A 13,882-nucleotide genomic window follows, 5' to 3' on the forward strand; every position below is an offset into this window, starting at 1 on the left:
AGGGTCACACAGTCAGGACTGCGCCAGGCTGAAACCAGGAAACAGGGACTCCGTCTGGGTCTCCCACATGGATGGGTCATTACCTGCTACTTTCTCAGGTGCATTAGCAGGGAGCTGGATGGGGAAGTGGAGCAGCCAGGGCTCCCACTGGCATTCCCGTATAGGATGGTAGCTTTGTAAATGGTGACTTCACCTACTCTACCACAATATCAGCCCTGGAAAAAAAATACACTTAAAAAAGGCAATTACTTGGGAGAATAAGAGAGTGCCAAGTGGCACAACCCACTGTGGCACAGTGCCAGCCCCAGGCAGCATGTTTTTTTGATGAGCACGGAAAGGTTGGGTATGGTGGGACATGCCTCGCAGGGAAATGGCAAGAGCTGCAGCAGGCACCTGCCCTGGAACCCCTCTTCTGGATGTCTCATTGAGTGCTGCTGGCTATGGGCTTCCCCTGGGGCACATGGCTGTCTTGCCCAGTGTAACCTTTGCTAGGGACGACAGTGAGCAGGGAGAGGAGGGGCAGAGGGTCTTACCTTTCTGGAAAGTGAGAAGCCAGATTTCAGGTGTTGTTTAAGATTCATTTATTTATTTTGGAAAGGCAGGTTTTGAGAGAGAGGGAGAGAGAAAGATCTTCCATCCATTGGTTCACTCCCTTAAGTGGCCACAACAGCCAGAGCTGAGCTGATCCGAAGCCAGGAGCCAGGAGTTTCTTCTGGGTCTCCCACGTGGGTGCAGGGTCCCAAGGCTTTGGGCCATCCTTAAGCTTTCCTAAGCACATTAGCACGGAGCTGAATCAGACATGGAACAGCCTAGATACAACCCAGTGTGCCCATATGGGATACAGGGGCTGCAAGATGGAGAATTAGCCAGTTGAGCCACTGCACCAGTCATGACTTGAGTTTTAAAAGCACTCAGGAGGGCCAATGCCATGGCACACTAAGTTAAGCTGCCACTTGCAACACCAACATCCCATATCAAAGTGCTGGTTCAAGTCCCAGCTGATCCATTTTCAATCCAGCTTCCTAGTAATATGCCTGGGAAAACAGCAGAAGATGGCCCAAAGCCTTGGGCCCCTGCTTCCCATGTGGGAGACCAGGATGGAGCTCCTGGCTCCTGGCTTTGGTCTGGCCCAGACTTGGCTATTGTAGACATTGGTGTGTGTGTCTGGGGGGTGAATCAGCAGATGGAAGACCTCTCTCTCCCTTCTGCCTCTGTTGCTCTGCCTTTCAAATAAATAAATCTTTTAAAGAATTATTTATTTTTATTGGAAATGAAGATATACAGAGAGGAAGATCTTCCGTCTGATGATTCACTCCCCAAGTGAGCGCAACGGCTGGTGCTGTGCTGATCCGAAGCCAGGAGCCAGGAACCTCCTCCAGGTCTCCCACGTGGGTGCAGGGTCCCAAGGCTTTGGGCCATCATGGACTGCTTTCCCAGGCCACAAGCAGGGAGCTGGATGGGAAGTGGAGCTGCCAGGATTAGAACCGGCGCCCATATGGGATCCCTCACATTGAAGGCGAGGACTTCAACCGCTACGCTATTGTGCTGGACCCAAATAAATATTTTTTTGAAAGAAAGAAAGGAAGAGAGCCCGGCGTGATGGCGTAGTGGTTAAGGTCCTCGCCTTGCACGCCCGGGATCCCATATGGGCGCCGGTTCTAATCCCGGCAGCCCCGCTTCCCTTCCAGCTCCCTGCCTGTGGCCCAAAGCTTTGGGACCCTGCACCGGTGTGGGAGGCCCGGAGGAGGCTCCTGGCTTCGGATTGGCTCAGCTCCAGCTGTTGCGGCCGCTTGGGGAGTGAATCATTGGACGGAAGATCTTCCTCTCCGTCTCTTCTCTCTGTATATCTGCCTTTCCAATAAAAATAAAATAAATCTTTAAAAAAAAAAAAGGAAGGAAGGAAGGAAGAAAGAAAGAGAAAGAAAGAAAGAAAGAAAGAGAAAGAAACGAACCTCGGAGGATAAAGTCCAGTCCTGCGCTCCCGAGAGACAGCAGTCCCTGTGTGAGGAGGCGACACTCTTGCCATCATAATTTGCGAAAGCCTTTGACCTTCTGGATACAGGCTGAGCCCTGGACACCACAGGGGGTGAATCTGATACTGACCCTGACTTTGCGTGGAAGGCAAGCCATGGGGGACTGATGGCAGTGACCCTGAGGCCTGGCATCAGTGATGGGGACTGCCAGAGGCGGCTTCAGAGAGATGCCTGAGAGCGGAGTGGGCAGGGACAAGAAGGGGGTGGGGTGTCCTGTGTGGATTCCTTAGGGGCTGTGGTAAGCTGGGCTGGGCCATGGAAGAAACTTGCCAAGCATCATGAAGAGCCAGGAGTTTCTTTGGGAAGTGATGGGTGTCCCAGGATGGGTGTCATGAAACGGCCAGGTGTGCCCACAGGGGAAACCCGTGCCCACTGCAAGTTGCAGAGTGACGGGGGTGGGGAGCGGCTCTAGCCAATGGGGTCTGGGAGAGTGTGCGGGCTTCAGGGAGCAAGCCTGTGGGCAGAATGAGAGGTGGGCAGCCTTCCCCTTCATACCCTTGCCCCACAGGCAGCACAGCCCTTACAACTAGGCAGAGAGCAAGCTGCCAGTTTGGAGGAGTAGGCTTCGTTCAAATTGGCAGAGCAGCTGAGCCACTCAGGGGACCTTTGGAGCTGGCACACCTAGCAGGGCCTGCGCCTTGTCCCCTGTGCTGCTGGATGCCCTGTGTTACTTAGTCCTGTGACCCAGGCTTTTATCTTCCCTGAAACATTTCTCTCTTTTTTTTGCCTCTAAAATTCTTTCTCAGTCCCCGGCTCCTTTTACGTCAGAAAAGGAGGTGGTCCTTCATTCATTCACTCACTCATTCATTCACCGCTCTCCCCAACATTTGCTCAGTACCATCCGTGTTCAGGGTCAGTCCGAAAGCCCCCGGAGAAAGGGCACTGGAGAAAGGAGAGGAACAAGATGGGGGCAGGGGCATGTTTCTAGATAGTTGATGGATGAAATGGGAGAAGCCAAGAGCTGCGGGACCCTGGGGAAGAGGGCAGGGCTGCTGGCCTGCTGGACACGCTGGGAGGGCAGCAGAGATGAGATGGAGCAGGAAAGAGGGCAGACTTTGAGGAAGGATGTGGCTGGAGGGTAGGGGCTGGATGGGAGCGTTGGAGGGCTTGTCTGGACAGGGTTGCCTCATGGTGTCAGTTGGGGGAGAAGGGGTGCCCCAGTCTTGGTGAGTCTAGATGAGGCAATCTGACCTTTCTCCCATGAAGACCAGTGCTGGCTTAGCAAGGTCACATCCAAGGGCGGGTGTGGACAGATGGGAGAGGACAGGGGGACTCACCATGGTCACATGGCCTGAGCCTGCCCACCTGCAGCTTAATTTGGTCCAACCCGGGACAACCCAGAACCCCAGGGGCAGAGAAAGCCTGCCTCCACAGTTCTAGAACAGTCTGTGATAAGCAGATTGCCAGGAGCTGGGGGAGGGGATTGGTGGGGAGTCCTCAGGGGGTGCTGGCCTCCCTTGCTCCCCTCCCCGCCCCCTGCACCCTGGCAGTCCTTTGGCCCTGAGGTGTCCTTTGTCTGGAATGCACTTGCTCCCTCTGCTTTAGGCTCCTTCAACTCCACGGGGCTCTTCTTGGACACTGTCCTCCCAGCCATGTCTCTCCTTCTGCCTTCTCCCCAGATACCTGGAGCCACTTTTCCCTTGGCCCTACCTATACTGCACCCCACCTAGTTGCTTACCTGCCAACTCACTTGGCATTTCCATGGGCCGGGCATGCCAGCTGCATAGGGAGGCCAACCCTGGCACACCTGTCACCCAGCTCAGAAGGGATAGAGCCATGTGGGAAGACCGCCCTGCTCTGTGATACCCCCAGACTGGCTGCTTGTGGCAGGCAGGGACCCTGTGTGGTCATGGCTGTGAGTCCCTGGTGTGGAAAGGGTGCTGGGTCTCCCACGTGTAGGGTGGATTAAAGGGTGACAGGTCTCTCCCAGGGGTGCCCATGACTGTGACAGCTGAGGGGGTGCTTCATGTCAGGTCTCTCCCCTCCTCTACCATGCCAAGCCTGGGCTACTCCCCACCACCCAGGGCTCCAGTCAGGGCTGGGAGCTGGAGTGGAGGAATCAGACATCCTGATGGAGATTCTAGGGCTCAAGGGTGAGCAGGATGGAGACCTAGAGCTGCTCGCAGGAGATTCACCCCTTCCTAGAACCAGGAGCCTCCCCCCAGCATACACCATACCCTGTCACATCTGCTCCTCACCCACAGTCCAAGAGAGCTGGGTTACCGTCAATGATGTTCTTCATTAACTGCTTAATTAACTATTGAGGTGAATCCGATTAATTGACATTAATTGGGAACCATTTGTCAAGGACCCTGCGAAGCTGTGGCTCTCAGAGTTGTGTGTGTGTTGGCGCTGGACAGAGGAGTCACAGAGGAGCTGTCCCCCCTCTGGGCTGTGGAACATCACGCTAAGCAAGTGGTACCCAAGGCAGGACTGGTGCCCAGGGACCCACACACACACCTCCCAGCGGTCAGCACGGACCTTTCACACCTGGGCAGGTGCTTCATGTCTTCCCAACTGCATTAAAAAAGAAAAAAAGAAAAATGTTTAACAGGGACCAGGGGGAGAAGTGAGAAGAAACTTCCCATGTTCCCAAGGGCCTAGCAGACCTCAGAGGGGAGAGACACCTTACAGCTGTAAGTAGGTCACATCATAACAACTGCTGAGCCGGAGTGCATACGTCCAGGAGAGAGAGAGAGAAGCAGTTTAGGGCTGATAAAATATGCAAAATATTAAGCTGTGATAACATGATCAGATTTGCATTCTAGAGTCCGTTGCAGCCCCTCCGATCCACAGTCCTCTTGGCTACCTATTTCACAGCACGCAAAACAGTGGCTGAGTGTTGGGGAGGCAGCTGCTGGAGTGGTTTTATTTATTTATTTATTTGTTTGTTTGTTTTAGGTGGGTTTTTTTTGGTGTTTTTTTTTTCTTTTTTTGGTGGGGCGAGGGTGGGGTGGAGTGGGAAGCAAGATGAGGGAGGGACAGGGGCACCCATCACCCACTCACTCTCAAACTGGGCCAAGATGTCAGAGGCCCTCCCTTCCCCCCCTCCCGCCCCCTTTCCTGGATCTCAGCTTCTGAAGGGGTCCCCTGGAAGGAGCAGGGGCACGTGCACACACGCTCATGCACACACTCACACGTGGAGCAGGGGAGCGGTGGGCTGCCCAGGGCGTGCCACTGATGCACGCCAATGGGAGGGCAGAAAAAAGGCTCCTTCTGCGGGGAGGGAGGGTCCAGCTCCCCACCCCAATGGGGACAGGAAGTGCTTTTCTGGAAAGGGATGGGACTCCCAACTTGGTGGCTGATCTCTAACTGGGTAAGGGAAGATACAGGGGATGAGTGGGGTCTCTCTCTTTCTCCCTTTCTCTTTCTCTCCTTCCCTCTTTCCTGCTGGATCCTGCAGCCCCTGGCGGGGGTGGGAGGGAAGGACCAGGAGAGACTGGAGGCTGTTGCTTAGCAACAAAAGGCCGCATCTGGATCGATGGGCGAGGCAGGCGGATGCTGCAAGCCCCCAGCCTGGCCTCCCTTTGATCTCAGCCAGCCCAGCAGGAACCTGGGGGGGATGCCCAGGGCTGCCGCCTGATGAGAACTGAGTCAATAGAGGGAATTTTCCATAATGAGATTGTGTGGGTAGCGGAGTGAGGGATGGAGACAGCCACCCACCCCTGACTTGTCTTGTCACCCCCCCAGCTGTCTGTCCTATATGTACCCTTCCTGCTGGTAGCTCCTAGGGTCAAGCCAGGGCAGGGAACACCTACACCTGACTTGGGACTCCTCTCAGTCCCACCATGCACTGCCTGGGACTCCAAACCCCTCCTAGCCTTGTCCCAGCTGCTCACACAGCTGCAGCTTCTGAGCTGGGTCTTTGCCTGTTCAGTCAGGCTCCTGGGGCCAATGAGCAGCCTGGCGGGCCAAGTGGGGCAGGGGGTCCTTTGTTGTACCACTTCTTTGTCATCTCCGCTATTTCGGTCCTTGCAGGTCTGGGATCCAGCTCTATCCATCCTGCTGAACTGCATGTCACCCAGAATTCCCTGGGCTTTTCTTGACTCACTTCCAGCCAGGCTCTGGGTGGCCTTGTCCTGGATGCTTGTGGCCAGTGTCGGTCTCACCTGCCTGTCTTATGAGTCCCAGCTGTGGCCTTGCTGTCTCTCCAAGCCTAAATCCAAGCCAGCAGGGGACAGGGGCCCTGGGGACTGTGAACCAGAAGCCTCTGTGAACAGGTCCCTCCTGGTTGTTCAGAGGCAAAACTGGACTAGAAACTAGGGTCACAATGAGGGGGGCCCATCCCACCACTGTCCTGGCCAAGAAGCCATCATCACAGCAGAGTGTCTACCCAAGAAAACCAGGGAAGGCTTCATGGAGGAGTTGATGCTTGGCTTGATTGGTCTTGTCTGGGATGAACGGATGTGAAATGGCCTGGGCTAGTACCTGGGGCTGCACAGATTTCATAGAACCTAATATGGAGCTCACCCCAGCCTCCACGGAGAGGGGCCTGCACTGCACCCCTTGCCCCCTCAGGGCAGCCTGCTTTTTTTTTTTTTTAAGGGGCCTGCTCTGGGCTTCACTACAACGCCCCCCCTCCAGGCTGGCCAGCACCAGCCCTGGGGGCTCCCACAGGGGTGCCTGGAGGCTCCAGCTGCTGAATAATTGAAAGGGCTGCACTCTGCAGCGACGCCTCCCTCCCCGGGGCGGCTGCTCCAGGGTTGGGTAACAAACAGCCGCCAGCTCCTGCCGAGAGTTGCTTCCCTGGAGGCTGGGGAGGAAGCCTGCTCTCTCCCCGGCTCTCCTGCTCCCTCCCTCCTTCTCTCCCTGCTTCTGCCAGCTGCCCCCGAGAATCACTGGAGCTCTTCACAGGTTTGCACAGATTTGGTGCAGTCACTTACCCACCCCCCAGCCCGTCCTTTTTACCACGAATCGCTGCTGGTCTTGTATGTATGTTACACTTTTATCTATTTCTTTAAAAGGCACGGAGAGAGATATCTTTATCTGCTGCCTCACTCTACTATTACCCCCACAACAGAATGGAGGAATAGAGCGCATGGTCAGGCTAAAGCCAAGGAGCCTGGGACTGCATCAGCATCTCCCACGTGGGTGTCAGGGGCCCCAGGACTTGACCCATCACCGGCCCCCCAACCCCATCCTGGAGTGTGCATTAGCTGGAAGTCCGGTTGGGAACATGAGCCACGATTTGAACCCAAGTGCTCTGATGGCATGTGAGGGCTCTAAGTGGCATTTTGCCTGTGGCCCCAAATGGCGGTCCCGGCCCCCAGGTGGGTATTTCTGGGTGGTCCAGCTGCTGCCCACAGTGGTGGTGGAGACTCACTGTGCACCCAGCACTGCTGCTCACCACCCCCACCCCCCTGTGAGGGAATTTTTGTGCTCCTCCCATTTCAGTGATGAGGAAACTGGAGTCCACAGTGGGAGGTCTGAGGGCAGGTGCATGGGGTGGGGGTGGAGTGTTCTGGTTCCTGCAGGATGTGCCAGTCTTTAGATCTGATCCTCCTCTGGGCATCAGCAGAGCCCCTTCCCAAAATGCAAAGCCGACCACACCCCTTGGTGGCCCAGCCTTGGCTCCCCTCCTGGACCTCCGGGTACAGCCATAGCCAAGCCTCTGCTCTCTCCTCTCCCCTTCTTCAAGCCTCCCCACTCTGCCAGGACACCCTTCCTCACCTTCTGTGCCCTGCCCACCCTGACTTGTGGTTCAAGATGCCTCCTCCAGGAAGTCCTCTTGGCTGAGCTCCTTCCTGCACACAAATACTGTGATTCCCCACTGCTATCTGCTGCTTCTTTTTTTTAAAAGAAAATACTTATTTATTTATTTTTTTGTTGTTGGAAAAGCAGATTTATGATGGTCCTGTGGCTGTGGCCCTGACTCTGTAGGTTACCCCCCACCCCACATGGGCAGAGATCACAAGGGAGTGTCCAGCTCATGTGTGCCCCTGTGGCACCGCCTCCCCATGCTTGGGTTCCCTGGCTGGAGGTGTAGGGAGTGAGAGGTGGACAGTAGAGTACCCAGCCAGGGGACCTGCAAATGTCAGGGTGCAGCCTGGCCTCCATTCTCAGGCCACTACAGGGAGCAGGGGTGAGGGTGGGATTCTTGCCTCCAGCTTCCTGGGGACACCTGGCAAACACAGCTGTCCACACTTACTGTCACCAAAGCCTAGTTCCACTTCAGGCAGGGTTGTCAGTTCTGTCGCATTTGGGACAAGGTCAAAAGCAATCTTCCTCCAGGAAATTCAGGATGCACATTGCCACCCACTCCCCACCCTGGGCTCCATCTCCTCCATCATCTCAGAGCCCTCCCTGCCCAAGGCAGACATTGGCAGACCCTCCCTGGTTTCTGGTGGGCATCCCCAGCACCAGGCAGGGATGCTGAGGGCAGGGGGCACAAAAGGAGTGGCTTTAGGAAAGTGCTTGTTATGAGATCACAGATGGAGAATCCGCTGAAAGTGATGGAAAGCTGTACCTGTCTTCTTGCCCTGGGGAGGCGGGGCAAGGAGCTGCCCTCCGCAATAATGGGGCGAATGGGAGCTGCCAGACCTGGGATGGGGGTGTGTGTCAGAGAGAATCACCCCATGAATACAAAGGTGGTCCTTGGGTGGGTGGTGCGGGTGCTGACCGTGGTGTTGGAGAGTGGAGGGCTGAGGTGGGGAAGGGGGAAGAACTGGCTGAGGCCTGCAAGGGGACGCTAGGGAGGATGGGCCCAGGTCTTCCCAGTGGAGTCTCTGAATGCTGTTCACCTCTAGTCTGGCCTCTTCCCTCCACATGCCTCCTGCCCCCACTCAGCCACCTGTGGGCTCTGGGCTTCATGTACTTTCCAGCAATGTGATAATGGACCCCCCCACACACACATACACACCCGATTCTGCCCAGACTTGGTAACCAGCCAGTCTCATAAGCAAGGGCCTCTCCTCGGGTGTCTAGCGCTTCCTTGAGGGCACCACATCCAAAGCATGACAGATAATGATGACCACCAGTGCTATTCAGTACGCAGGGCACTGGGGGTGACATTCCACCTGCTTTGGAATTTGCAACATATACCTATGAGGAGGGTTGGTTCCTTTGGACAGACCAGACCACCAAGGCACAGACAGAGTATTGAAATTTTGTGCCCAAGGTTATTGAGCTCATAGCTCTGTCTCCCCACCTTGAATGAGGGACTCCCAGGGGAGGACCAAGCCACCTCCTATGACCCTTCTCTGGCTCACCAAGCTTGCTCTCTTTCATTCAGACCTGGTCAGGACACTCCTGACACCCTGGAGGCCCCAAGGTGGTGATGACCTCATTAGGTGTCTGTCAACAGCAGAGTTGCTAGAACCGACTACACCATGCAGGGCAGATGGGCAGTTGCACCTTCAGCGACTCCAGCAGGTTCCTGTGCTGTTTGTGGCCTGCTCAGGAGACACTGGCTTGTGCCTGTAGGAAGGAGGCAAGACCAAGCACCAGGGGATGAGGCTTCAAAAGCAGATCCCTTGACCCTTGAACACTTCCTGGCTGGTGGCAAAGGGAAGGCTCCCCTGTGGGCAGGCACCAAAACTTCCTGTCTCTGCGCGAGCTTGCTAGGCTCCACACCCAGGCTTGCTCTTGGGACTTGATCCAGGGCTGGGGACTTGATCCAGGGCTAGGGACAGCCTCAGCTGAACTGCGGGAGAGGTGGTAGCTCTGGCTGCTGGCTCCAATGGCGGTGTGTGTGGGAGGGGGTGGACGACAGGTTTGTTGGTGGGCATCAAAGTCAGTAGGAAAGAACCAATGAGGTCTTGGAGTCCAACATCCTCTTTGTCCCCTGGTGGGAAATATGATCGGGGAAATGGGGAGGAATACGGTTCTCCGTCTCTCAGCTAATCAGGAGGGATTTGATCAGGGTTCCGGTTAATCAGCAAGAGAGAAAGGGCTTCTCCCATTTGCAACTGTGCTCCCAACGTATGCCAAAGCATCTATGGAACAACAAGCTGGGGTCAGGGATGCGTCTCCATACATCACACCTGCCTGCTGAACCCCCGTCAGCCCTTCACGCTCAACACACACCCAGTTTCCCTTCCAAGTTCCTCCTCTACCTGGTCAGCCAAGCACAGTCCCAACCCCAAGTCTTGCCAAATGGACCCATTTTCTTCTTGAATCTGGGCCAGGTCTCACCCACTCTGTCACCATCTCCTCCTGCCCTTCCCAAAGGCACATGCATCCCACATTCTGCGTTGCACTAAAGAGCTACCACAGGACCGCAGGACCAGGAGAGGGGCCTCACCTGCAAGCCACCAGCCTCTACCAGGGAACGGCCCACATAAGATGCCAGATGAGTGTTTGTTGAGTGAATGAGTGATGCAGTGTCCGCCGCCTGTTCAGCCAACTCCCGGGATAAGAAGTGCACTCATCCTAGCAGGACAAACTTCTTGGCTTTTTAAAGCATCTGAATCTAATCAACCCAACAATCCTTCCCCGAAGACGGGTTGCAGCAGCTGCTGCTTCCTGCTGAGTATGCTCCAGGGACCCACAGCCTCCAGGTCCCACAGGAACTTACTCGAAATGCAAATTCTCAGGCCCTATGCCAGGAGCTGGGGGTGGAATCCAGTGATCTGTGTGTTTGGTTAGTTTATTTATTTATTTTACCTTTTTATTTACTTTTTTTTTTTGAGGTAGAGACTCAGAGCAAGCACCCATCTTCTGGGTCATTCCTCAGATAGTGGCCCAGGCTGGGAGGGACTGAAGTCCAGAGTTGGGCACTCTCTCCTGGGTCTCCCTTGTAGATAACAGGGATGGAACCATCGTGATCAGCAAGGAATAATATGGGGAGAGTTGAAGTACGTCCCAAATAAGAAATTCAGTTTCCCATGGAACTGGGTATTCTGTATTGGGATCAGCCATGCTGGCCCAACCAGCATACACTTCTCAGCAGATTCAGCTACGCTTGCCCTAAGTCCTCCTCTTCCTTCTGCTATTTAAAGGGGAGGATTCCAGCTGCCTGTGTGTTCTTATATTTGCTTTTGTCTGCTCAAGATAGCACACACTTCCAGCAACCACACCAGGATCTCAACTCGTGCTTAGTCTGTGATGGCAAAAAAGCCAAAATCTGTTCTAAAAATACTGCTCTCCACTACATAGACTCCACTCCCCTTTTAGGAAGTTGGTTTCAGACTCGCTGTCCCACGCCCCCTTCCCAACTCTTTCTGCCTGCAAGTCCTGGGTCTGATTGCGGATCCCCAGTGAGTCTGCTCATCAGGCTACAAATGCTCCATCCCCTGTCGGTCATGAATGTATGGATCAGACATGGGTGAGGACAGGGCCCCGTGCTCCGTTAAACATCTGGGTCTAGCATAGCATGGCCCCACTGTTCCCCTCTTCAGGACGATGGGTTCATCAATCAACCAATCAGAACTGCAGGAATATTATTGCCCCCCCCCCCCCCCCGCCAAACACACACAAGGTCATCTTTCTTTCTGAACTCTAGCAATGAGCTCATAAAAGATAAAATGGGGCAGAGTAGGGGAGTTGCCACTTAGGATACTGGCAACCCACATTGGAATGCCAGTTCTAGTCCTGGCTGCTCCACTTCCCATCCAACTTCCTGCTAATGCACCTGGGAAGGCAGCAGAAGATGGCCTAAGTGTTTAGGCCCCTGCCACCCATGTGGGAGACCTGGACAGCATTCCAGGCTCCTGGCTTCAGCCTGGCCCAGCCCTGGTCCTTGCAGGCATTTGGGGAGCAAACCAGCAGATGGAGGATTTCTCTCTATCTGTGTGTCTGCAAGGTGCAAAGTGAAATGGGTAGACAATCCTGTGTGTCCTAGCCACATTCAGACGGCATCTACCAGCCCCTGCCTTCATCCCATTTTCCTCAGTCAGTTCTGCAAAGATGACTGCTCGGCAGCCAGGCAGCCTCACCGCCTCCTGGGGCTGTAGAGAGACTTGCTGGGGGGCATGGTGGTTGGAGTGCTGGGGCTGAATTTTAGACTGCAGTAGGTTAGAGGGAAGGCTGGTAGGGTGGCTCCAAGGGCTCTCGCTGGAGCTTTGGCCCTCTCCCTTCCCTGGCCCAGAGCAGCCCCAACATTGCTTGCTCCAGGGCTCAGAGGAGCCTGAAGGTGGAGCAGGGTAAGATCTCATCCCACCGAGAGCTCACCACTCTAGAATGCCAACTGGGGCCTCGAACTCTGAATGTCCTGTGAGAAGGAGTGACTCCTGCTTCCTGGAGTAGGTGACTTCTGGGCCCTGAAAGATAAGTTGAAGTCCTCCTGTTGCTTAGAGGAGCAGGGAAAGGGAACTCCAGTCCCCAGGAAGGGGCTGGTTTTGAGAACTGATGTCCCCAATGGGATTGGACTAGAAGGGACAAAACAGGGTTCCGGGATAGCCGTAACTAAAGCTGGTGGTATGTGAAATTAATGACCCAAATGGAGTAGATTTGGCTCTGGAAGACCTGTGCTTCTCCTTCAGGATGATGCTGTTCACCAATACACTGAGTTTCCTAGGTGTCACATGCACGTCCAGCAGTGTGTGCTGCCAGAGCAGTTGTTCTCAGTGGTAACTGAGAATGGCGTTGGACTTCTCTCTGGATGTGGAGTTCCTGTGGGTTGCAGGAGGGGCTGCATCAAGCAGGGAGGGTGTGAGACAGTGGAGGGGCCACCCTCAAATCCACTTCTTCTCACCCTGTCTCTGACTTTCTAACCATGTGCATGCTGGGCACCACACCTGCTAGGCACATAGCTGGTACTGGGAGTTAAGAACCCATGGGACACCAGCCTGGAAAATGCAATGACAATGGGCAGGGGACAGTGAGAGTGTGGTGCCAGGCAGAATGGGTGAGTGGGTGAGGGAAGGCCTGCAGGCAGTGTGACTCCTCCAAGTACTGCAGGAGTCAGGTGGCAGGGACCTCCCTCCTGGGGACAGGATTCAGGAGAGCAGTGGGCGGAGCTAGCCAGGTCCACAGGAAGCTGTGATCCAGGTCAATGGGAGGCTGTGATCCAGGGCACAAAGCATACCAGGTGCTCTTGGATTGACATGACAAGTAGCCAATGGGGAAGGAGAGGCTGCGGAGGCCAGGTGGGATCCCATGCTGGGACTTGGATTCAGGTGGCAGCAGGGGAGGGGGCCAAAGGAGGGTACAAAAGAGCCCTGCTTTGAAGAAGGGCGGAATCAGATGATAGTGGAGAAAGAGGGCTGGGGTGCCCCTGTCCCTGGCTGGAGGGTCCGACATGTGGAGGGGGTTGCCCAGGAGCCAATGCTGTGTGGCCAGGGCAGGACCCAGGGCCCCAAGGTTCTGTTTTGGACACAGGGAGTAGTGATGCTTGCAAGGAATCCAGAGAAAGCAGCTGGCAGCAGGGTGCAGGGCTGGCGAGGGACAGGGACAAGGGACATCCAAGTTTGTAGAGGGAAGGCTGGTGGCTGGAAGGTTGGCTTTGGTCTCTCCCTGTGTTGAGGGGTTATGGGTCATGATGCTTCTGGGCCCAGGAGGCCGTGGGAAGCTCAGAGAGGGATGGTTACAGCCGCAGGGTCACACAGCAAGCAGAAGAGCCCAGGAACCTGAGACTCTCGAGAAAGGAAAAAACGAAAGGAGCTTCTGTTGTCACCACCTGTCACCTCTTGTCATTCTGGCCTCTTGTGCCTCTTGGTGGCCCTGAGCCCCCATCCCACACCCAGAGGCTAGTGCAGGAGAAAGTGTGGTAGGCTGCAGATGCAGACCAGGCCCCCATCCAGGAGGTCTGAGCATGCCTGGTCCCCTCCTGTCTTCCTCCCTCCTCTCTCCTGCCCTCTCTCTTAGTCCTACTCCCTGGGAATGAGGCCTTTCTGTTGCTTAGCAACCGGAAGAACCTTGGAGAAAGGAAATGAAAATAGCTTAGGAGGTGCTGCCCCTCTGTGCAGACA

Source organism: Ochotona curzoniae, unplaced genomic scaffold, assembly GCF_017591425.1.
Source record: "Ochotona curzoniae isolate NIBS_2020 unplaced genomic scaffold, NIBS_Ocur_1.0 contig_2321, whole genome shotgun sequence".
Taxonomy (NCBI): Eukaryota; Metazoa; Chordata; class Mammalia; order Lagomorpha; family Ochotonidae; genus Ochotona; species Ochotona curzoniae.